We start from the raw sequence: 10,309 nt of genomic DNA, 5'->3' as shown, positions 1-10,309 counted from the left end.
ACAACCATGTAGAGCACAAAATCGCCTAAGATGCGTAAATACAAGCCGGTGTGAAAGTCGATGCAATCGAAGTAGTGTGATCTGGATCATCAAGAGGCATGCATGGGACACGTGCTTCTCTATCCCATATACGGTATTTTGAAAAGACTCACTTTGTGGTGCCGTATATAAACTCACACACGGCCCATCAGACAACATGGAAGCTGCGTGTTGAGCACAGAGCGAACTATTCTTTCGCCTTTTACTAAAGAATACCGTGTGCTCGGCACAGAAAACAGCGTATCCGAATTTTTGGTGCGGCTCCTCTCTCTGTGAGGGGGGCTCCTCAAAAGTAACAGCTAAGATGGAGAGCCTCGAGCGAGGCGGCAGCGACCTCTCATTTCAGGCGGCAGCGACCTCTCCGGACTCGGATTTTGACAGTGTGGACTCAGGGATTCCATACACTGCAGCAGCGGGTTGGGTTTGGGTGACTCTATCATTGCCCAAGAATGTGGGTATCGTTTGCTCCGGTGCATTTCTGTTCGCTATTACCATTTTTCATCGGGTGATGCTAGCATCGCCTATTGACTCTCTTAGAATGTAGGTATCGTTTGCTCCGCTCAACCGAGTCTCCTTTTATGGTTTCCTGAATTCGCATGGTGCTACAGGCAATGGAGAACGAGCCTAGCACCGAACGCTCATTGCCTGGATTACGAGACCATTATCAGCAAGGCACGGTCCAAATCAGCTTTGGTGCATCCTCATACCCACCTACCCTACAGCCCAATCCACAGGTCCAACGCTACTGCTTCTACTCTGTTTGGAATATGCCATGCACCTGCCAGGCCATCTTCTTCATTCAGCTTCTTAAAGCACGTTCTATGCATCGTGCTGCATTATTATAGGTGACTGACCGGCCTGGCACGCCCCACTTGGCCTTGGCAGTGCTAGCTTTTTGCCTTGCTTTATAACCTGCTTCGTTATTGGATGTGTGGACGCTTGGTTTCTCAATGAAGCTTGCTGTGGTCTTGAATCAACAAGCTAAGGCTCCAGTTTGGGTGTTCATTGCCGTAGAGAGCACTATCCAAGAATGGAAATTTCAAGGAGGCCTCGGTCTATCCTCCAAATTCCTCTAATGACACAGCCTGGTTGTGGGATGAGCTTAAAGACAGGCTCCAAGGAGAGCATTGGCTGCTTGCTGGTGACTGGAACATGACTGAGAGGCATGAAGCCCGTTCCCACGCACAAGGGACCAAGGTATGCAAGGTAATGCTTTTGAATTAGTGGACTGTGAAGATTTCAACCTGGAAGGGCTAGGTGGACAGGATGCAGGATAGTCAGGGCTGGATGCTCCCATATAGCAGAGGTTTCCAAGTCTGAGCTCAGCCGGCGGTTTGTGATGCTGCCATGGCTAGGCCATTCTCTCATAATCTGTGCATCTTCGGCGGCCTCTTCTGATTCCGGATGCCTGCTTTCAGCTGCTCCTTTCCTTTGTAAGTTCGTTTGAACTTCTTCTTCAAACTTTTCGCTCAGTGCTTGCTCGGTGAAGAAGGGTGGGTCCACCGTCTGCAAGAATCGAGAACGAATGCACAGATCTAGGAACCCATTGATATTGCCTTTGCCTTGGCACATTTCATGTGCAATTGTCATGACTACATAAACTCTAGCTCGCAACCACTAGATGATGTGCGCCACCTGCAATAATTCTGTGCTGATGTACGTGAGACTTTGGCAACTGATGAAGCCCACCGAATCCCATTCAAATGGAGAAGTATTGTTCTCTCATTCAATTCTCAACCGCTTTTTGCTTGAAGTAGGCCACCCTAAGTCTCCACTCTTTCAATCGGGTTCCATGTATATTCATAGTAGATTTTCAGGAAGGGATTGTTGACGAGTGAGAGAAACACCCCTGTTGCGAATGAGTGACCTAGACAGAGATCACTCTTCCAAACACTCATGCACATGAAATGTACATGAGCTTTGCAATAATTGTATCAATAATTGTGGAATGCACATGAACTTTGCAGCCATACATAGCTGCTCATCGGTATGCTTAGTATTATGATAGCAGAACTCAGCCAAATGTAGCCACTTATCCCAAGTGGTTTAAGTGGCTAATTTTCTGTTTGCGAGATTTCCTCCTAGCCTGCTTGTTGTTGACTCATGCTACAGAGCACATGTAGAACTGCGTTTAATTAATGATTGTTCAACAACAAACTTAACGAGAGGGAAGGGACTAAGACTGCAATAGCAGTAGAGAAACCTCTGGAAAAAATGGAGCACAAATGCAAATCATTTCGGCCAGACATGGAAGCCCAGCCTGGTTCATGCTCCTGGAGACGTCCTAGTTGAGTGGCGCATCTAGTTAGTAGCAGGGAAGCCGCCAAGACGAGCGGCACATCTGTTGGAAGACAAGGTGAAACACACAAACTTACTTGCTACTGCTGATTCGGGATGGCTCACGGCTTGCAATCCTCGTGGAAATCATCAAGGGATGGCTCAAGCTCATGGTGCTGAAAATCGTCTCTCTCTCCAGTCGCTCTCATGGTCTCTTTCTCTCTCTCGCTGAAGCTCCAGAACTGATGATTTTTTAGTGCAAGTCATTACACCCATTGCGAAGCCTATGCTTGGTCTCTCCATGGAGAAACCAAGCTGAAAAGTAGTAGCATCACCATGGTTGAGCCAGATGTCAATCCCTTGGGCGTACATCCACCACCATCATGCGGTACATCTGCTCCATCATACAATCTTTTTATTTTCCAGAGAAAAAGGAACTTCTATTAATGCTTGAAAACACCATACAAAACAGCTACCAAAAGGAGTGGTAGATGGTAAATACAAAAGAGAACAGGTTGCCAGCTATAGGACAACCTACCTCTTTCCGGATATCCGGCTCATGTTTAAAATCGACCAACATAGGGTGCGCACAGCGGAAGACTGATAGACTGGCCCAAAAGCTCACACAGTGTGTGGTGACTGAAATCACCAACTTCTTAACTTAGGTGCTTCAAATAGATGTGCAGACTGATAAATAGATAATGATCCAGCTAGATATAGAAGCTACCAAGAGAATATATTTCCGTACAAAGCTATGGACACAATACAAAAGAGATAGATCCAAAGTCCCACCAGAGCATGGTCCTTTGATCTTACCACCTCGTACTTCTACTATCTGCCGGATATCTCTAGAACTTGAGCCAGTGTGCTCCACCTCGAGCGTGTGTAGACTCTCTGTCCAGATCTCAGTGCCCTGCTACCTTGGTAGGCAGCCTAGGGCTCAGCCTTGAGGTAAGGCTGCAGCACCACCTCCAGCACCCCTTTACCTCCTAGTTGTAGGCCAAAGGATGAGGGTAAGGTGCTTCTATCTACTCCTCTGATGGCCGACCTGCTGGATGAAGTAATGCCCTGCAATGGGCTCATTATATAGGCATCTAGGGCCCTCATAACAGCCGACTGGCAACCCCTAAATGGCCGACTCAATCTGTCCCATAGCCGACTGGGGCAGGCCCTCAAAACTGCCTATAAGTGGGGGCCCAGCCCCCCCTTTGTTGTGTGTGCCAGCCCACTGGCTGGCCCCCTCCATGCCCCCCTATTTTGGGGCTGTGTGCTGGGTCTTATGACCAACCAGGCTGGCCAACCAGCCAGCTCCTTGGCCGTATATAAGGGCAGGGTGCTGCCTACTGCAGCCCCTCCCTTTCCTTGCAATCTGCTGTGCTGCTGCCAAGCCCTGCTGCAGGCCTTTCACCTGCCAATAGACCTGTTCTTACCTGCTGCTGCAGATCTGCCCTTTTGCGGGCCCGTTCCATCCCTTGGATGCCGTGCCTTCTGCACTGTCTCTGGCGCCAACTGTTGCAGCCTTCATCTCTTGTGAGGTGCTGCCCATGTGGCAGCCCCCTCTCTCTCTCTCTTCTTTGGGCATATCCTGCCCTAGGTCTCCCTCCCCCACACTCTCCTCATTTGGGGGCTTACAGATGGGGAGGTGACCTATCCAACAGCTCAATGCCTAGAGAGATTCCGAACAGGAACTAGCAACCACGGTGGTGGTCTATACATCCAGTGAATACCCCTCGCGAAAAGGGTGTAAATGATTAGTGCAGGCCAGGCCTTGCAGAAACGCTTCCACCTTTTAGCCTCACTGAACCTGGAGTACTGGGCTCCCAAATGGGCACGCAAAGTAAAAATGATGTCCTGCCAAATGGCAACTAAGGCGTGTCCTCCCTTTGTGAGGCTACTATCCCCCAAGTGAAATCCCTCATCATCCTCTGTGTACTAGCCACAATCCTGAGGGAAGCCAACCACATCGGCTGTGCGACATAGGCAGTGAGGGATTGTCTCCAGAATCCCTTCCATGCAATCATTAAAGCACATTCTATGCATCGTGCTGCATTATAGGTGACTAACCGGCCTAGCATCTTTATTTTCCGCACCACTTGGCCTTGGCAAGAACAAACTGCTCTGCTAGCTTTTGGCCGTGCTTTATAACCTGCTTCGTTATGAAGCTTGCTGTGGTTGGCCCTCCAGTCTTGAATCAAGAGGATAAAGTCAAAGCTAAGGCTTAAGTTTGGGTGTTCATTGCCATAGAGAGCAATATGCAAGAATGGAAATTTCAAGGAGGCCTCGGACTATCGTGCAGATATCTCTAATGACACAGCCTGGCATGATGCTGAGGAGAGTTAAGTAGCTTGTATGGATCAATGGCTGCATGTAGCTATACACATCTAGAGATATCGATCGGTGCATTTGAGTCGTATTCTGTTGCTAGACACCTCTTTTATGCCATTTCAAGCTCCACCACATGGTTGGTTTGACATATGCTATTTGCTTTTTGCCATTATTTACCTAAGGTTGCTGTGAATGGTATAGATCTTCAATAGTTGCACATCATGGGTTAGTATGGAAAGAATAGACCCTATAGGCAATCCTCTGATTGCCTCATGTAAGTGCTTTTGGCCATTATTTACCTAAGGTTGCTGTGAACGGTATTGATCTTCAATAGTTGCACATCATGGGTTAGTATGGAAAGAATAGACCCTATAGGAAATCCTCTGATTGCCTCGTGTAAGTGCCTTAAGAAAAATCAAGAAGGATCTCAGGCAAGTACATGCACTCTGCCGACTCACTTGGGACGTGACGTGCTTGAAATGCATACAATAAGCCTCATGAGGAGATGCATACTGCAGAATGCTTTATTGATTGTAAATCATGTTGACAGGGGCTGTTTTTTATGCAATCAAACTTTTGTATCTATTTCAAAGGTTGATGCCCGTACTATCTCATGAATCAATTGAGTTTTTAATGTTGCCATGAATGTGCTGAAACAGAATTAGCTATATTTCTATCTAGCTCTAACTAATTTCCTCCTAATTTCTTCCCCTTAGTCAGACCTAGACTAGACTAACTCCGAAAGCTAGAGCAGGGATCGCCAAATTAAGTAGGAAAAGCGGAGGGTAGAATGGGGTACCTTTTAGCAAATGGAGGGTAATGTAAGTCATGGGCTGGACTTACCACAGTGACTTGTGAGGGGCTGCACAAGGCTCGCACAAGGACAGAAAAGGATTATTCCTTATTGAATTCCCAGCTGAGCAATCAACTCTGTTATACAATCTAGTTTCATTCAGTGAATGGAATAAGATGAGTGCATGTGGGTCAGCAACACCTTTTGCAAAAATCAGGGCAATTCCCCAAAGCTACCATGTGGCATCTTTCGAGTAGGCTACAGTACAAAGGATTGACTACAAAGCCAATTAAAATTATACTGAACTACCCCCTTTATTATAGTCCTCCCATCCAATTTCGAGAACTATAATAGGAAAGGAAAATAGTGAGAAGAGTAGATGGCACCGGATCATCACCTTGCAACAATGATGATGACCAAAGCCTCCTAATTACTGCATCAACTCAGTAGGTAAGGGTGCTGAATCCACAATAGATGAGGACTGCCACGACGATGATTTATCAGGCCCCTCCATTTGATGTAGTATTCCACATATGATGTATTCCAAAGTACATGGTCCCGAAAACCAATGATTTTCTTTGAGATGTCTTCTAGGGTCCATGCTCGCTTATACCCATCGTGTTCTAGCATGCCTTTACCCTTGCACTCCCCCCTCCTCCTCCCTTCTCCTCCCCTCCTTTTTCCCCTCATCCTCTCTCCTCCCTTCCTTCTCCTCCTCTTCCCTTCTTCCTCTTCCCTCCTCCTTCCTCTACCTTGACCTTGTTCGTCCTTCTCAACCCTTTGCCCCGTGAAATTGTGATGGAGACTAGCTCTCCATTGCTCAACCTTGAACCCATTCTCAACCTTGTGACTCTTTCTCAACCTTGAACTCTCTCTAAACCCTAGAACCTCTAGTAAGCTTTCTCAATCATGCACACACTAGAGATGCTTTCCATGCTTTAGCCTACACCTCCCACCAGAATACAACCCAAGGACCTATGCTCCATTTGTGAACACTTATGCTACAATGAGAAAAGAGACGACATAGGTGACCGACACCCTCGAATTTGGAAATGAGAGAAAAAGTGATAGCAGAGTCATTGCTATTAATAATGCCTCCATTTTGTTGATGGTGTAATAAGAGATTAATATGAATGTTATATGTCTAACATCCAAATTGAACTGAAGTGACTTTACTTCTTTTCAAATGTTTAATTTATTTTTGAACTATAACATGATGATTTTCAAGTTAGTAATTTATTTTAAAAGTTTTGTAGGGAGCAACATGAAGAAAGTAAAAACTTTGTCTCTTGCACTTTAGAGAGTGAGTTGACTAGGCTGTAGCCATGCTCCACTTCTCATGGAGATGTAGGAGCTCCTATATCCCAGGTACTTAAAGCTACACTTCAATTCAAATTGTTGCATCTAGTCTATTTTTGAAGGAAATCCAACAAGAGAGAGAGAGAGAGAGAGAGAGAGAGAGAGAGAGAGAGATCAAATGAAATTTATGGTAGAATCTATTGGAGATCCAAGAGGATTAATGTTAGAATCGTTAGACCAAGTGGATGAATTTATGATTGGAGAGCCAAGAGAATCTATGTTAGAATTCATTCGAGACCCAAGAAGATCTATGAACTTTTTTTTTTTTATGTTATAACATTTATGAGAGAGAGAGAGAGAGAGAGAGAGAGAGAGAGAGAGAGAGAGAGTCCCAAGAGGATCCCTGATTTTTATGAATTGAATGAAGTGAGTTTTATGTTAGAATTCATTGGCACAAAAGAGGATCTATGATTATGGAACATCTTCTATTCTTTACTTTTCATCACCCCAATATATACTCATAGATGTCAGGCACACGCACAATATCATTGAACTCTCAATATATAAAGTCATGAAAGTCATACTAACTACTTTGAGGGTAGGCCACAGTAAACACTTACAAGGTAAGCTACTAAAATCATAGAAGCCACACACTCTTTTTGGTCTGACATCCAACCATCCTGACTCCAACAAGTCTGACTCTACATCTCGTGTCCATGCCCTACCAAGCCTTCAAAGGTTGTACCATTGTATGACCTCGAATTAATATTGTATTCTAGAAACATGTAGCCGCTGCTTGAGGTTTTATTGTTGTATTTAACTCTGGATGCATGTTTGTGAATGCCCATTGGCGAAAGTTGTATTTGAAGAGCATGTTGCTCAGTTGTAAAGGCCCTAGGAACGTATCTCATAAATTGGATTTGATTATTTTCTTGCCCATAGTAAGCTGTTTGAATTCGCAAGCATAATGATAAAATTTACTTTTGAGGAAATCTTCCTACATATCTAGGAGGACTTTGGCTTGTACTTGATGGCAAGATTAAATTTTTATAGATGTGTGCGTGTGTGCGTGTGTGTGTGTGACAGTGGGTTTGCTATTGGGTGCTCTGGACTCTATGGAAGGACCAAAATCAAAGAGTCTTTGGTGATCCAACTTTTGCTCTTTTCTCTTTTTAAAGGCACTCTTTGCAGCAATCCTTATATGATTGTCTGCAAACTCAATCGATAGATTATGATGTATGCTTGTCGTATATTGAGATCTTCTCTTGATGTACCTGGGCACATCCTTTTTTGGGATAGTGTCTCTATAATATAAAGCATAAAAGAGTTTCACAAAAAAACAAAAAAAGTGTGTGTGTGTGTGTGTGTGTGTGAGAGAGAGAGAGAGAGAGAGAGAGAGAGAGAGAGAGAGACATGTATTAACGTCTTTCGAAGGCCTCATGGGCATATAAGACAAGGTACAACCAAGAGCAGGAACTCTTACAAGCCACTATGGATTGAGGCAAAGGGCTCACCTAAGGCCCTTGCTGTGTAGTGCTAATAAACTCAAAACAAGTAATGAAAACTAGTAATGAAAACACAAAAACTCAAAAATTTTGAGAAAACAAGAGTTGGGATCTAGTGTAATCTATGATCCTAATGCCATGTTAGCTCCTATGGGATGTGAAGATGTCATGCACATCTCTCTGTTGAGTCATCTCACACTGTAGTAGGGGGCGTGGTCATTGTAACCTCTATATCAGATTTGCCATATCAAGAGTGACACCTTGAATTTAGCGGTCCAATCAGAGTAAAACTAAGATCGGCTAGAGCTCCCTTGTGTGAACTCTGGTCACCCTCTATATCGTGGATGGACTCTGCGTCTTTTGCTCCACGACTCAATGAGCACTATGCCTTCCGACTCTACCCTCATAGCAACTAGCTCCTACTCCTCCACTCCAGTATGTCTTGGGGCTATTGACTCAAATGCATAGAGATCTATGACATTTTAGTGTGCTTAATCTATCTCGATCTCCTATGGCACTGCCACCTCCTCCTACTGATAAATTTCAATAGAGTCTCTTTGTGTCACCCCATCTCAATCATATAAAGACCAACACAATATTGGTCTTGAAAGTGGATCAGCCAAGAGACTGGCCCAAGTCTATGTCCCTCCTAAAAGAAATAGTGGTAATGTCCACGGATCTCATAACAAACTAGGAAATGATACTCTATCTTCCCACCTCTTCCAGTGTGCATAGTCTACAGATCCGCTTCTCTTTGGATGTGCCTATGGCTCTCCTTGCCTCAAGGATGATGCTTTACAAAGTCAAAATTTATTAAGCCTATAATGTCTAACATAAAAAAACCATGGCATATGGACAATTGAACTGCAAGCATAGCCAAATGGCCTACTCATCCATCTTGGATAGAAGCGTTAGTAATTAAGATGAAAAATCAACAAATGAAAATAGATCTAATATTTAACATACGTAAAATATTAAAAAATGATTTTCAAACATTCACAAAAATAGATTACATTTCAAAGATCCTTACCCTTACCTAGTAACATATCTAAATTTTTTGTTTTTGAAGTTTGTCTTAGGCACCACAACATTCACTTTCATCAGAACACCATTTTTTGGATCATTACTTTCATTATTGTCATCTACTTTATCACCTTCATCCTCAGTTTCATGTACATCACCTTGTACTCATTGTTGAATGGCATCAATGTTGGTAGGTTTGTCTCCTTCATATTCATTTTATGATCCTCATTCTTAGGACGTTCCATCTCCATCATGAGGATCCACATTCATAGTTTCAGGAAATACATTTCTCACATGTAGCTATTTCTACATCCTTGTTGAATAATTTTGGTGACATAGTTTAGGCAAGAGAAATAGTGCATTATATTATTGAAAGCACTTTCAAGAAAAGAAATGCATTAAAAACATTTTATTTTTTGCATTGGGGTCCCTACAAATAACTTGGCAACATTGAGATTTGAATAACACAACCTTCACAAGCCTATAATTGACTTGAATTATTTTCTTAGTAGTCCAACATAATTGTGCTCACTATTGATTAAATTTTTGCCTGTTACACTTGCACGAGTGATACATTGCTTTACTTTATGCACATACCTAGAGTATTAATTGTTGAAATGATATAACACGACTAGATTACATCATTTATCAATCCTCTCAATGCAAAAGTGATGACCATATGTCCACATAGCACCATAGATGCATGCCTATAATAATTTGAAGATGCAAACAAGTTCTTGTAAATGTATGTTCTAAGATGAAATGTAAATAAAAATATGCCTAAAGAAAAAATTTGACTTACATGCCAATGACATCTAAATATATCATCTCCTCCTCTTGAGTCACATGAAATTCATTATAGTGTACCTTGGTTATAACATATTGGCACCAATGTACAAGAGCTTTTAAATACTTCAATGCATTGAGAGATTTTGATTTCTATTTCAAGATGTTATCTAAACCTTTCTAGAAAAGTATCAATGAAGATGATGAAGTATAATTCTCCATTCAAGGGCATGGGAGACTCATAACCTCATATGTTAGAGTA

At 43.1% G+C, this 10,309-nt stretch overlaps 1 non-coding gene across 1 annotated transcript; it reads left to right on the top strand.

Annotated features, from left to right (window-relative positions):
* Positions 1-201: 201 nt before the first annotated feature.
* LOC147901889 (U5 spliceosomal RNA) lies at positions 202-320 on the top strand. The gene has a single exon (XR_015541084.1). It is a non-coding gene; the product is annotated as a U5 spliceosomal RNA (small nuclear RNA).
* Positions 321-10,309: the final 9,989 nt, after the last annotated feature.

The sequence above is a fragment of the Dipteris shenzhenensis genome, chromosome 5 (assembly GCF_047967505.1).
Source record: "Dipteris shenzhenensis isolate YYH24624 ecotype China chromosome 5, Dip_SZ_1.0, whole genome shotgun sequence".
Lineage (NCBI taxonomy): Eukaryota > Viridiplantae > Streptophyta > Polypodiopsida > Gleicheniales > Dipteridaceae > Dipteris > Dipteris shenzhenensis.
The sequence above is the reverse complement of the archived record's forward strand: the minus strand, read 5'-3'. Positions and strand labels throughout refer to the sequence as shown.